Consider the following 15191-nt stretch of genomic DNA (forward strand, 5'->3'; position numbering starts at 1 on the left):
AGGAGTTATTTAACTTGAAAGAAGGGCAGCCCTGGGTTCCCTTAACAGTCAAAGGAAGGATGTACTTATTTTTCATTATTTGTGTTAAAGAGCCCAGGATACCTTCTCGCCTGATATAAGTGCTTCTGTGCAGTATCTAACATTAGGTAGAATATGTGCAACAGAAAGAAGGGGAAAAAGACATTATCATAGCATTGTTGAAGGAAAACAACTCTGAAGGACACTTAATGAACACAAATGCTTCCTAATCTGCAGCAGATTCTGATTTTGAAACTTTTTTTCTATTCAAGGTAATAACTTGGTCTGGCATATGTTTGACTGAATGGGAACCAATGTGCATACTAAAATGTGACAATATTGTAAGAAAATCTCCCTGAACTTGGGGTGGTATTAATTGCTGCCTAGGTGTATGGCTTTATCTTTGCTTTGATCAGCTCCTAATGCGCATGAGTACTGCTCACCTTTGTACATGGCTGTCATTCTGAGAGGATTTTAGCCTTTAGAAGCTATTGAAAGTGTAAGCAGAACCATGTAATTGCTCAATGGTCTGTTTTAGAAAGAGACTCTATAGAACATGAGATAATTTGGGCAGAAAGAAGACCGGTGGCTCTCAAAAGCTTTCCTTCTCTTTTTCCCAGCTACTTTCCATTAAATGTAAGGTTAGAAAATACATTCACTATAATTTAATAGGTACAATCTACCTATAAAGAGTCAATTAGATCTCAGGACAGTTCTATTAGATCAGTGTTACACTTAGGTATTAGGATGACTCTTATAAGATCTCTAGCAAATAACTAGTGAAAAATCACTGCAAACTAATTTCTAAAATATGCTGCAGAAAGTCTTACTTGTGATCTATTCCCCTATGATTCTTTAAAATGGTAAAGCATATGATTTCCTTTTAAATCTTGTAGTCCTAATGTTTAAATAAAATAACAAAAAATAATATAATAATTATTTTAAATTAATGAAAAATTAATTCCCTTAACCATAGGCATGTATATACAAAAAGATATGGGTACATAAAGCACATGAGTTACTCTTTAGCTTTCATAATGGCAAGAAAATGCCTGAAATTATTACCAAGCTTCATCCTGTAGTCTCAAAATCCAAGAGAATAGTAAAAAAAAATTCATTTATATACCACTAATTTAAGGACAGCTACATCCTAGCAGGCATTACCACACAGCTTGGCAAAATATAGGGAAAAGGTCTTCTAAGACAGTTTGGAAAACAGTCAGCAGAAGAGTGGTAGCTGTGATGTGTCCTTGGCTTCCCTGGGCAACCAACACTTTCTGGTCTGGTCTGTGTTAGTCCCTGGCACTTTTGTCCTGCAGTTGCCCTCAGCAGCTCAGTTCTTCAATCTTTGGCACAGAGACCAGTAGAAAGTTTCAGCAATAATTTGCTGTGTCCTGACACCCACAACAGTGATATCTGCCTAAAGGTGGCCCAAGAGACATGGATTTCTGAGTTCCTACGTTTGATAAATATGGAGTGCCTATGTGAAATAAGAAGTTTAGGCAACTGGAGGCAATATAATTCTGCAGTGATATTAAAACCAAAACCAGACATCATTATCTCTGCCTCAGAAAGTGTTTCACATCCTTTGTGTGTTTGCACAGGACAGCAGTTTGTCCTACCTCTTGAATAGTTGCAAAGCTCTGAGTCTCATCATGGCAGAAGTACCACAAAGAGAAAAGTGCCTAATTTGTAAAATTTATGTTAGCCAAATGAAAAATAATGGGATTGGTCTTATCTCAATAACCCCTATCTATTGACTTCAATATTATCAAGGCTTTCTTTCTTACAGGGTCTCTTTATTCTCGTATTATTTTAAAAGCAATGTGGATATGTGGGGAATTTGTTTGCATTTCAGTAGTGAAGCTGATTGTGTGCACCACAAAGACTTAAACATTGACTTATCAGTTTTAAGGCCCAACCTAGCAATTAAGTTTTATAATTTGAAAGCAGAAACCATAGGTCTCTTCTCTTATGGTAGCAATTAGGGAGGCATCTATCAGTTGTTTCACAAATACCCTTCTAGCATACGTTGAAAGATGGAAAGTCTTAATCTGCCTTGAAAAATAAGGTTGTCAAATTTGAAACCATTGATTCCTTCCTCCTAATTTTCCATGGAGTTTTTTTAACTAAAAACATTTTAATAAGTGTCATTTTTTTAAAATTAAATTTCCTTTACTAGAAAGTTTTTTATCTTTATGCTAAAATATGTTCCCGAATAAATGGTTTTATTTTGTGAATGTCACCATTGGAAAATGTTTTAATTTATCTACATAAAGTATAAAGAAAAAATAATCTTAATTATCATACAAAATTTAGTCTTTTGGTACTAAGGTATTTTTCCCAAATTATTCAAAGATCTTAGTCCAAAAAATGTCCTTGAAATAGTGTGGTGGTTTGACAGGAAATATGTTTTCTGGGATGCTGTGGTCAGGCCAATGGGTGCTCAGATTTTAATATTGGCACCTAATGTGGCCATTGGGACATTGTATCCACCTCTGAGTACATGGGGTTAATAAAGCCTTTACATGATAAAATCATATTTCTAGATAGCCCAATTTTTGTGTTTCCTTTATTGTCAACAGATTTGATCTCATACTAACACTCATATTTAAATTATTTACTTTGAAAAGTAGTATGCTAAAGGAATATATCTGCAACATCATCAAGAAAACATGTAATTGTTAAGAAAACCTGCCGATCTTATATTAACTGCTGCTTCCTTCAAAACATTAGTTTTGACAAGTAGGAAGAGGTGTGTTTCTTATTCAACAGAAATATTGAGTTCAGCACAGGAAAAGTCTTTAATGTACTGTTCAGAAATGGAGTATTATGCAAAAATGTTTCTCCCCGACTTCACATTTAGTCTTCTGGAGGTTTCTTGTTTTGCCTTTCTTTTTTAGTTTTTCCTCTCAAAAATATGGTGGTTTTCAACACACTGATAATCAAATAGTCGTCAAAAGGCCCTGCAATAATGTTGAGATGGTGATTTTTATATGGAATAAGAGAACCATGCATATGCTTCATGCACATAACAACATGCAACAGCAGCAGCAGTTCAGGAATAAAATATTACCATAAGCTACTAGTGAGAATACAGTCTCAGCTACAGGGAAGTGATTCTTGGTGGCACAGGGTACATCAGATGTGTGTGTGTGTGCAGGTGCATTCATGTGTTATGTTATAATAGAAACCTTTGGACAGAAATCACGGTGCAGCCATAAAAAATCCCATCCTGATGTGTATTCCCTGGTTATGTATGGTTGGACAGTGTGATGCTGGTGTTGCTGTTGTCCCATCTAAACTCCACCTCAGCAAATAGTGATGTAACCTCTAAAAGACTCAGAGGTTGTCAAACACAACCCTTTTCATCCTGCTATACAACACCAAGCATTTAACAACATTTCTAGTGCTTTCTCACAGTACAACGAACACAGGATTGTGCTTATAAGATGCTATTTAGATGCTTAAAATAAGTAAGATAGCTACAGTATTACACAGCAAACTATAACAGCTGAATCTGATCAAAACAGTAATTGGACCAGACTGATTTAATTACTGGTCTTGTGGCTGGAGTTATAGATCAACTAATTAAAACTCTATCTTCCTGCTTATAACCTGCATTTCCTTCTTGAACCAGAGGTCACTCTTAATGTTTTGAAGAGCAGCCAGATTGGAACATCTGGGCAATTACACTTGTAAAAAAGAAGTCAAACATCCTATCAGCTCACAAGATAAATGCATCAATAAGCCTTTCCAAAAGCCACCTAGAAAACATTGACAATATTTGAATTAAAATCTGATCAGACTTAATATAGCAAGTGAAAAATAGATAATTATCACAGAATTGGAAACAAATCAGAAAAGATTTTGCTCAAGTGAAGCTGCTAGCATTTGATCTGAGGATCTCAGCTAGAGCACAGCCCATAAGATCATCTGCAATTTTTTTGTTGCAGGTACTTCAAGGGATTTGAAAAGCATAAAAGCAGCATCATGGATATGTTCCTTAAAAAGAAAAATTGAATTAATTAAGTGGGATGGAAGACTACCTCTTGACATAGAAAACCTGTATTCTAAAACACAATTTCAAAATATTTTCCATTGTAATTTTTATTCCTCTTTTTTAGTCTACTAAAAATAGATGAAAATTAGAGTGGACAGCTTGGATTTCTTCTGAAATGTATTATTGTAGCAGACATGAAGACTGATGGAACTGAATGCAGTTAGATAGCATCACAGGTGAAAGAAGGATAATCATACCAAAACAGAGTACATTCTCAAGACTTTTCAAATCCTTCTGAAGTATCTCCAGTATAACTTTTACTATGTATACCTTGTTTTCTAGAACTGAACCCTGTATTTAAGATAAAACAAAAAGTGGACTGGAAATATTATTTAGGGTTATGTAACTATTTTCTTGTCTTTTTTCTGACATTCAAGAACTGATTTATAAGTTTGTAAGTTATTGAATTTTTTTGAGTTGTTTGTAAGTTTGTAAGTTATTTGGGTTTTTTTTGGGGGGGAAAAGAAGAGGAAAAGCCAAATAAATCTCTTTCCAGTGTGTTAAAATAAGCTACTTCTATATAAAATAATTCTATTTCTTTGAGACTAATGCAAATATGATGCACCAAAATACACCAAAAATTTTAGTTGTCTTCTGAGTCATGAACGGCTTAGGCCGCTTAAATATGAAGCAAATGAAGATTAAAAACAAAATATTCCTTTGGTGATCAGTCATACAAAGAGCACTAAATATAACTATTGAAATGAAGAATCCATTCTTAACCCTAAATAATAGCAAATATATCACCAGATTAAAAACACCAGATAAATATACCTAATATATCACCAGATAAAACAACAAAAAACATGCTCCCAAATTATTTTGTCAATCTAAATCCTGAGAATCATTGCCTGCATTCTTGCATTTTAAATATCTCTAATAACAAGTATGGAGCTTTGTTTATTTACGTACTGTAGAAGGTCAGCTCTGTCAAAGACATTAAAATTTGATCATAATTTGTTAACTAGTATGAAATAAATCAGAATAAATAAAACAAATCATAGGAGAAAGGTATGAAATTCCTGTTCTGAAAATATTGACGACAATTTTTAATTTTTTTTTCCCAAAAATCAAGAACATCTAATAGCATATCTGTTCAGATGTAATTTAAAAAGTAGTTTTCACAAAAGTGAAAAAAAAGTGAAAAGTGTTTCAGCTTTCCTCTGAATAGTTTCACAATGAATGCAGAAAACAAAAATGGTCAATATCCATGACAGGTATTCGTATCTTTTAGTTATGAAAATATTCTAATGATTGTTTACTTATATATATTCTGGTTTTGTACAGAAAACAACTTCTTTTGCAAATTCACATGCAGCATTACAAGTACTAACTAATATGAAAAAATAGATATTTTTAATCATTCACAACTGGAAACAATAAAATAAGACTTAACTGTGGCTTTTAGGATTAATCCATTCATGTAGAATTCTGACAATGCAATCTAGCTTCCAAAATTTTTAATACACTATTCAAAAGTGTGAGAATTTTTTTTCCTTTTTTATTTTAATCCTAATGCGGTGATCACTTTATGTTCACACAGCAAAGCTCATACATAAAAAATTATAATGGAAGAATTAATACAGTCTTCACTGACATACAAACAAGCTTTACTAAAAACAACACAAATGATCATGGCTGTACGCTGTCAAACTACCAGCTATGTCCCTTTACATTCTAGTCTGCAATAAATATATGATAGGTCATTCTTCTTCCACCACTAGTATGTTTTATATCACAGAGTATCTACCAACTGTCTTGCACATTGGCAGCTATTGCCAAGTATCTAACTCGCCTCTCTGTAGGGATGCAGAGTTTTACTTGAGCATAAGGAACAGATGATATGTTCTACATCATCATGGCTTGTCAGAAGTTACTATATTTGTCTTGCCCCATAGCAGAAAGTAGTTCACATATTTTTATCTATTATTAAAAGGCATCTGACATACCCAGAGGTGTCTGAAAGGACAATCAAACTCACTCAGAGGACATTGATGGCTGAAATGGCAGAACAACAATCATTTAACTTAAATGAAAGAACATATTAGCCTAGAATCATTCCACCAATATACTTTCTTCTTTTCTCAGGAAAGAGAGTTCATTGAGAAACAGACCCTAGCACAGAGAATTCACTCTGCTGAACCAAAGAATTGGAAATTTCCAGAGGATGAAAACAAAAATTAAAGTGTGAGCCAGCTGTATAGCTAAGCAAACAAAATTGCATTCTCAAAAGTCATGCAACCTCTCAGAGGAATGTTTGTGTCTGACATTATAACATTACCAACTCTAATGAAGATATTCACCTGAATCACAGAGAGGGAAGCTGCCCCTTTCCAGTTCTGCTGTTCCTGATGTGCCTAAACACACATTTTTGTCATTGTTAAACATATGAAACTATCTTCTGCATTGCCCTTGAGTGTCTCTGAATAAGACCCTGAGCATAAACACAGCTATTGGCGCAATTCAGCACAACAGTGCACATCTGTAATTTCAGAACTGTGCCAAGTTAAAAAACAAACCATACAACAGCTTCTGCTCTTGAATTAAAAGAGCTGAGCAAAACCAAAAAAAATATTTTCATCTATATTAAACCTGTTCTTATAAATTTACATCTGGCTATAGCATTTGAAAAGCTTAATTTGAAAGCCCTTCAGTGAATTCCCTTGAGTAATTATGTTTCTGACCTGCTCTGTAGAGTTCTCACCTTACAACACAAAACTGGAATTATGCTGTCACTTACTGGTTTTACACCAGAGGAGTCAATTTTTCATTTGATAATGTAATCTGACAGTCTGACAGAAACATTGGAAAAGGCATGAGGAGTACTCATCTCTTGAGAGAATCAGAACTGGTGGAAAAACAGATACTTTGAATACTTGTCTAAATGGGAAACTCATTGCCAAAGTAACATACTGCAGGCTTGTGTCATTCATAGTCACTGGAGTTTCTTTTACTGACCTCTCATGATGCCACATCAGGTGCAGGAAGTTACCTATAGATCACCTTATGCTTTATGTATAGCTGCACCATGAATAAGGCATATTTTCAGCTGTGACCAAAGAGTTTCCCCTCCTTTTTCCAAAAGAAAAATGAATTCATTTATGCACTCCTAAGACTGTCCTCCAGCCATCAATGGAGGCTTCTATTCAGACTTAATCTCATTTACACCACTTCTACCATAAGGGCAGATCACCAACTATAAAGAGTTTTATTTACACTCAAGTACATTCAAGTACATCAACTCTTTGGAAAGTGACTATGAAAAGCCCTGTGTAATTAAGTCAGTATATGCTCCCCAGCAGTCTTGGACCGAAAAAAAAAAATAAAAAAAAAAAAGAAAGAAAAGATTTTACAGCAAATTTCAGTTGTTCTGATGGGGATTAAACAAGGATCAGAGTCCTTAACCACAGAAAGAAATGAGGTAACATGGGTTCCAAAGTGTGTAATTGCCATCTTTCAACTTTTCCTGTATCTTTGGAAAGTTTTCCTTAAAAATAATGTTTTTCAGTGATACCAAGTTTCTACTAGGTTAGATCAAAGAATATAAATGCCCAAACTCTATATGTATTAAAGCTAAGGGCAGATATCATAGAGGTAGATTCACTGCCTTAAATCTGGTAAAGTGATACTTGGATTTTTGATATCATTTCAGTCCATGCTGAATCTCATTCTAGTTTTCAGGCTGAACCATCTTTGATTATTTTATAAGGATCTTGGCCCAGCTGTAGCAAGCAAGCACGCAAAATTCAGTTATATGTTTCTTTCTCAGGTATTCTGATATATAATTCAACTACATACGGAGTATGTGTAGTCAGAAAGATGTAAGCATTTTTAAAAGGAATAAGCAGTACAACAAAAAATAAACAAGAAAAGTTCATATTAATATCAAATTTGTATTTTACCCTGGAGATAATTCCTTAACTGGAATGTCAGATAAAAATAATTTAAACATTTTAATGACCTAACTATCATACATAGAAAGAATAAATAAAAAAGTAAAAGATTAAAAATAAGAGTAAAGAATACAGAGTTCAAGCCTAAGATAATGATTTCAATGAGAGAAACACTATAAAACTGAAGAAAAGTCAGGGAAATTTTCATATTACATTCAAGAATGGACAAAATCTATTTACTCCAATAGAAGAGAAATCCAAAACTAAACACTTTTAAAGATGTTATTTATTTAAAAAAAAAAAAAGAAATCCCTAATCCTTTTCCTAATATGAATATTTATATTTACCTTCATTCCAGCAGACCCTTTTTATCTCAAATTTCGGAAAGAAAGTAAATTTTGTGGAATGACTTTCACAGGAATTTTTGTCAAAATATTTTATGAAACCAAAAGATTTTTGAAAGGGGGGTTAAAGATTATTGCGAAGTTAGTCTAATGTCACTTATTAAAAGAATTTTTTTTTTGAAAGGATGAAATTTACTGATAAAAACACAGACATTTCTTGGGAAAGAAAAGAATAATGACTAAGCATGTTGTCTCAATCATGAATTCAGAAATTTCTGGCTAAAATTTGTGCTGAGTTTCTTACTCAGAAGCATTGAATACATTACCATTAGTCATTCATGAAGGAAAAGGATGTTAAATTGGTAACCTGTAGTAGCCATTCTTCAGCTTTTATGGGAAAAGAGACTACAACAAGTCAACTGCCATGGAGTACCTATAGTGGGACATGCTGTCCTATTTTCCCAGTCTGAATGCATTCACTGCCACAAGCACTGGTTTTGTTCTAAACAGGCTATGACTTTCAATGGAATTTAAAGCCATAAAGTGATCATTTTGTATTCAGGAAAGTGCAGAGTTACAAAAAATCTTCTATTTGAAGGAGGATTTATATATAAAAGGTTCTTTTATTGGATATATATAGATTCAGAGCATATAAAATAAGGTGCTCTGGAAGTTGGGTAAAAGCAAGTAGATTAAAAAAATCAAATTTAGTATAAAATCCTGTAAATTCTCAATTGCGGAGTACAGTAGCAGCATATAAACGGTGCAAGCAGCATGTGAAATTTAGGTAATATTTAAGTCAGTGTTCAGCTATAGAATGTTTCAGAGCTTTTCTGAAACACTGTTTTTACCTTTTGTTATATTGTCACCTCTTCAACAGTAAAAAATATTATAGTCATCTCTTTTCTTATACGCTGGGAGAGCTATATTTGATGGCATTTGATGAAAAAAAATATCACCCTGTTTTCTTGAATCCCAAAGTTCCTTATGAGCTATTATGGCCTATTTAGTGTTGTTTGATATGCTGCAAAACTCACCAAATAGAAAAAATAAAACCAAAGTGTTTCATAAAGGAATAAGAACACAGCATTTAGAAACAGGAAGTTGAAAACAGATGACCATTTGGGCTCTGAATAAATAACATTCATAGTATAAACTGCTTAATGCTCACAGAGTTTAAAACAAAATTAGAATAATTGTGATCTAATGTAAAGGTGCTTTTGTTGTTTGTGAAAGGAATAGCCTCTAGATAGCACTGTTACAGAAAATTAAGTGGTGGGTCATAGAAAACTGAACATAGGTTGGAGGAGGACAATCTTTCATGTAGAGTAAGACCAGATCAAAGGAAACACAATATTCTAACACTTGACTAAATATTTAATCATCTATAAGATACCACAAAAAAAGAAATATTTCAACTAAAAGAAAAAGGTACATTAATATATTTCTAACAAACCATGAATATTAAACTAATGCAAAATAATTGTAGAGTAATATGGGAATAAACACAGAAATCGTCACCAGGAAGCTAAAGTTTTAAAATTGAAGGAACTTCTACTAAGTGCTGGGTAGTTACAAATTTTAGTTTGTAAATACATATGCAGAATCATATATGATCTTAAGCCAAAACTGAGTGTTTCTTCTGTTCCTTTGCAAAGATTGTTAATGTATATATTAACAAAACCCATAATTTTTAGAAGCTTTATAATTAGGCATTTTAATTTTTATTCTACATTGCCTAGAGGGATTTTACTGATAAGTCATATAAAAGAATTCTCCCTTGTCTTTTTCCCTTTCTAAGAAGCCTATGAAGTAAAAAAGTTGAATTGATAAAGTCTGATTTACTTCAAGGTGATGTGTCTTTGTCAGGAGCATATTAAACCTCTCTAACACTGAAAGGATGCTAAAGCACTGTTGAGTCATGTCTATCAATTCATAAATTTTTTATAGCAAAATTAAAACTGTCTGAATAAATGAAAATCATTTAATGGGAAATCAAAATAGCATCAAGATATCTTAAGAAAACACATTTAACAAAAAAAATTGCTGTATAATTAAATAGCGAATGCTTTTAAAAACACATTACATTTAGCCTGCCTAAAGTTAACAAAATACAAAAACAATTTCAAAAAATGTATATGGATTAGTTATTGTATCATTAAGCAAAGATATATTCTATTTCACAGTTTGTAAACCTGATTTTAGTTTGTGTAAAAGACCAAGAAACAGAAAACAGAGAAAAAAAATTACATTAGACAGAATTTATGTGAACTAATACTCTCTCTGTGTATATACATAAATGAGAGAGAAAAATTGAGAAAAATATATTTGTTTTACAAGACATTCATTGTTGTATATAAGGCATTTCAAGGAGAGAACAGTTATCTCCTAAGGATAATGTGTTTGCTCTTTCTTTGCAGCTTTCCAGGTCTACAGGCACTCATCACTGACATTTCTGAGACTAGCAGCATATGTTTGTCATATTAAAAAGTCAGTTTGACTCTCACAAGGAAATATTTTTAGAATCTGGAATTTTCAGCAAAATATTTCCAAGACCAAATCCAGAAAACTAGAAACAGCATGACAATACAATATCATCCTTTTCTATGAAGAGGCAGGAAGTATTCATACTGGATCTGGGCACAGGTGTTAGGGGGAAAAAAAGGTGATGAAATAATCAACTACTTGTGACTTCTCAAACTCCATTGCTGAGATTTTTTTATTTCCTCATAATTTTTCATGATGCTTTGTTTAACTGCCCTGGAATTATTCTTGACTGAATACTTAGTATTATGTCACTAGACAAAATGTTGCTTTTCTGTTCCATACTTAATAAAATAGAAATATTAACAGGGATAATGACTAAAGGTGATAAATCAACTCAGGGGAAATACCTGTTATCAGAGTCAAGCACAAAAGTAAGTGGACATTACAAATACTAAATTCATTAACACTACAAGAGCTGTTTGTAAAATCCAAGGTTGAGTCCTTCATCCAGTCATTCTTGGATTGAATAACAAACTCAAAGTTGAATTAAATAATTGTTAGCTTTAAAATGTCCTTTTTTGTTTTTCCAATGATACTATGTAAAATTCAAATATTTCAAAAGAGTGGTATAATAATACAAAAAGAAAATCAAGCCACCACTGAGCTGGATTTCATGGTATGGTATTTAAGTAATGGAAAAATATTGACAAGATTTAACTTCTGGACAAGCCTGATTCATAATTTAAGAAATCTAGTAGCCAAGCAACAGGCTAATATATTTTTGTTCTATTTTTCAGGTTTTCAATATTTTTACCTGATTACACTGATGTATTCTTAACAAAGTAATCAGTTATTGACTCCTAGCACAACATGTGAATGAAATTTAAAGTTATCAGTAGTTTCCAATTTGCTTTTAAAGACCACACTCTTATGTCTGTTACTTAGAGCAGAGATTTATTTTGCTAAGGAATTGTCCATCCATGCCTTGAAAAAAAAAAAAAAAAAAAAAAAAAAAATGGAGAAGACAAAGCTAGATGTTCCCTTTGAGAAGTATGTCATTGGTTACTAGCTTCACTTGATGCTTTCTTGAAGGATTTTTTTTTCTTTGTTTTTCTTCAGTTTACTTCAGGTTTATTTACAGATTTGTTCCTAACATTTTCTGTTCTGTATACTTTTTAACTTAATGTAGGGTTTTTTTCTCTTATGCAATACTTGCGCATAGTTTTCAGGATTCCCAAGAAAGCAGTGGTAGCAAAAACCAGCTGAGTGGTTTTCCTGGTTAAGATACAGATATATGATCTGCCATGGTGTGATAAATCTAAGGTAGATCTGCAAGGGTAGGTAGTGGTGAGCTGGCTTTGTCTGGGATAAAATGAATTTTCCTCAAAGAAGAAAATGGGTCTATGTTTTTGGATAGTGTAGGAAACAGTGTTGATAACCAAGGGATGCTTTAGCTGTTACTGACCAGTGTTTACATGGAGCTAAGGCCAGTTCTGCTTCTCAACCCAGTCCACCAGCATAGCCTGGGGATGCTCAATGAGTTTGGGGGGGACGCAGTTGAGACAGGTGGCTCCAACTGTTCACAGGGATATCCCACACCATATGGCTTCATGCTCAGCACATAAAGCTGGGAGAAGAAGGAGGAAGGAGGTGAGACTTGGAGTGATGGTGTCTGACTTCCTAGAGTCACCATTATGTGTGATTTTTTTTTTATTTTAACCAGTTCCAGTAGGGGAGGGTGAGTGAGCAGCTCTATGAAGCTTAGTTTTTGACTGCAGTCAAATCACAGCAGGTGGTTATCAATATCCAGTGATTTGATTCTCTGACTTTTTGTACCTGGACTTGATTTCTACCCTTTCATTCAACTTTGGTAAAAGGCAAATGGTAATTGTACTACTATCTTCTTAAGAAAAAAAGAGATAGGAAGGTATCCAAAAAGGAAGTGTAGGCATTGTGGTGTTCACATCTTCCATCAATATTCTAGTTTGGCACAGAATTGTAAAATATCTCATCCATTACTTACTGAAGAAAATAAAGCTTCACAGTAATGAGCATAAACAGGCTTGTTAAAGTGAAAGAGGAAAGCCTGTTTCTAAAATTCTGCTTTCACCATTCACTTAAATAACCTAGATTTCCCTTGTTTCTGGTCTTCATCAAAGAATAGGGCTTCATTATAGTGTAATGGAGCAGGTGTGCACATCTAGTTCATTAAATATGAAAGATAGTTTGAGACTACTTTCCTTGTTAATCATCTTCTCAGAAGTCGTGAGGATTTGAGTATCAGTCTAAATTTGTTAAGGTATGAATTTGAACTGTAATAGTTTAGTCCCTCATAAATAGAATTCAAGAGAAATTATTTCCTGATGCTCCAGCATCATATGTGAGCTTTTCAACTGCTGCTGAAGTAAAATTTATTTCAGGACGTACTAGAACAGACTGGGATCTTTCACGCTGTCACTTAAGAAATCCGACATGGCAGGCTGTAATTAATAGATGAAGGCAATGAAGAAATTACTTCTGAACATCTCCCTGCTGGACTGATTCACCTTTACTAAGCAGTAATATAATCAAGGGTGAAAAGTTCTGGGACAAGACAGAACACACATAAATGTTTCCCAAGCCATGAGAAACAAATGATTAACGTAGTTGAGTCCCAGGTATGACTGCAAGAACGGCAGGATAGCCTGTGACACGGGGCAGGGAAAGGGGGGAAGGCCTCAGTGGTATAAACAAAGCACTGTTCCAGCCTGATCCTCTGCAAAGAGCTGGCCTTCTGTGGAAGCTTAATGCAATAAAATTTGGATTTTCAAGACCATAAAGACCATGCTATGGTTTTAGTAACCATAGTAACAATATCCAAAAGCACATAAAACCTGAACAATTTCATTATAGCATTTGTTTGCAAATTAACTGGATTCACATTAACCTGTTCTCAGTCTGATTGAACATAATAGTATTCTGGTTGGGATGCAAGTTTCGTGACAGGTGAACTTTGAATAGGCAGCTTCCTAGTGGGAGATTCAGAAAAAGATAAAAAAGAGTTATTTTTATGTGCAAATAGACTTTGGGCTATGAAGCAGAGAAAACAGAACAGGCAAAATAAGTCCAGTTCACTTATTCAATGCCTTTATTGGCCACTGGGTTATATGGCTTTTGCCATATTTAGAAAATACCTTCTAAAATCATTCTAGTGCTTCAATAGTTACGGATTTCTGACAACAGATGGTTTTCCTGAGACCTGTGCCCCAAATATTCATTTTGCATTTACAGAGTGAAACACATTCATCAGACTGACAGCCTCATAGAAACTCTGTACTTGTCTTTAGTTTGATTTTTATTTTGTTTGTTTGTTTATGTTTGGGTTCTTTGCTTGGGTTTGTTTTTGTGTTTGGTTTTTAGTTTCAGGAGGCTTTTTTGTTTTCTTTGTTAGGTTTGGTTGGTTTTGTTTTTGTGTTTCTATCCATTTTTTATTCATTATTAATTTCTTAGTACAATGATGAAACAATTATCATTGGATAATTTAAAAAATATAGTAGAAAGCTCTAGCTGAATTTGCAACATTTTCCATAAATATACTTAGACACATGGGAAGGTAATCTGATCTTGGAGTTTAAAGCATGAGACAGATGAGACAAATGTAAGTAAGATATACATCTCAAAGGAAGGAAGCACCTAGATAAGTAGGCATAGTGTTCTTCTAATCCTATGAGGGACAATAAATATGCATTCTTATCTGAGATCCTGCTGACTGCCAATGACTTTAGCACACAACTGGCAGAAAAACAAGTTGCCATTTTTCAGTATCTTGCTTCAAGAATAATTTTTACTTGTTTTATTTTCTTTCTTTCTTTCTTGAATGTATAATATTTAATATTTTAGTTTGCTCTGTATTTATATATATATCTACATGTCTATATATAAATATATATATACATAGTTATAAAACATTTCTATATATTATTGTATACATAATATGTACTATATATGTGAATATACAATATTGTGTATTGATTTTTAAAAGATCATTACTATAACGAGAAAAATACTTAAAATCTCAAAACAAAACAGCATTTAATAGAAATTTCAGTGATAGAGCACAAAAATAGAGAAAAGTATTTACAAAGGAAATAAAGAAAATAAATTTTTCTACCAGTCGTAAGTTTGTAATTAACTCTTAATATAGTGTTAATGCTGAAAGATCTTTTTAAGGTCCTCCTAAAAAGGAAGTGTCCTCTAGCATGGAAAAAGAACAATTTACAATTACAGGCTACTTAATACTGTTACAAAAATCAGTAAACCTCACTTCTTGATAGTTAGCCAGGAAAGGAAGTACAACTATCCCCATTCTATGCATATCTTTATTATTATTCACAAAAGTTAAAAAAA

Source organism: Agelaius phoeniceus, chromosome 2, assembly GCF_051311805.1.
Source record: "Agelaius phoeniceus isolate bAgePho1 chromosome 2, bAgePho1.hap1, whole genome shotgun sequence".
Taxonomy (NCBI): Eukaryota; Metazoa; Chordata; class Aves; order Passeriformes; family Icteridae; genus Agelaius; species Agelaius phoeniceus.